A 224-nucleotide genomic window follows, 5' to 3' on the forward strand; every position below is an offset into this window, starting at 1 on the left:
GTCCGATATTTACAAACTATAACATTCTTCCGTCTTTCTTACCATTTTTTTCATGAGACACTTTTCATAACCTTAGTGTATCATTTACACTTAACTGAGAAGCAAACAGGACTTACCACATTTTCCTGTATCTGGGAGTTTGACACTGATATGCTGATAGAGACTTCTTCTGAAAACACACACACACACACACACACACACACACACACACACACACACACACC

At 38.4% G+C, this 224-nt stretch overlaps 1 pseudogene; it reads right to left on the reverse strand.

Moving 5' to 3' along the window:
* Nucleotides 1-224, reverse strand: part of LOC104965477 (serine/threonine-protein kinase D3-like) — a 25,359-nt pseudogene that overhangs the window by 6,406 nt on the left and 18,729 nt on the right.

This window comes from Notothenia coriiceps, unplaced genomic scaffold (genome assembly GCF_000735185.1).
Source record: "Notothenia coriiceps isolate Sejong01 unplaced genomic scaffold, NC01 NC01_scaffold00037244, whole genome shotgun sequence".
Taxonomy (NCBI): domain Eukaryota; kingdom Metazoa; phylum Chordata; class Actinopteri; order Perciformes; family Nototheniidae; genus Notothenia; species Notothenia coriiceps.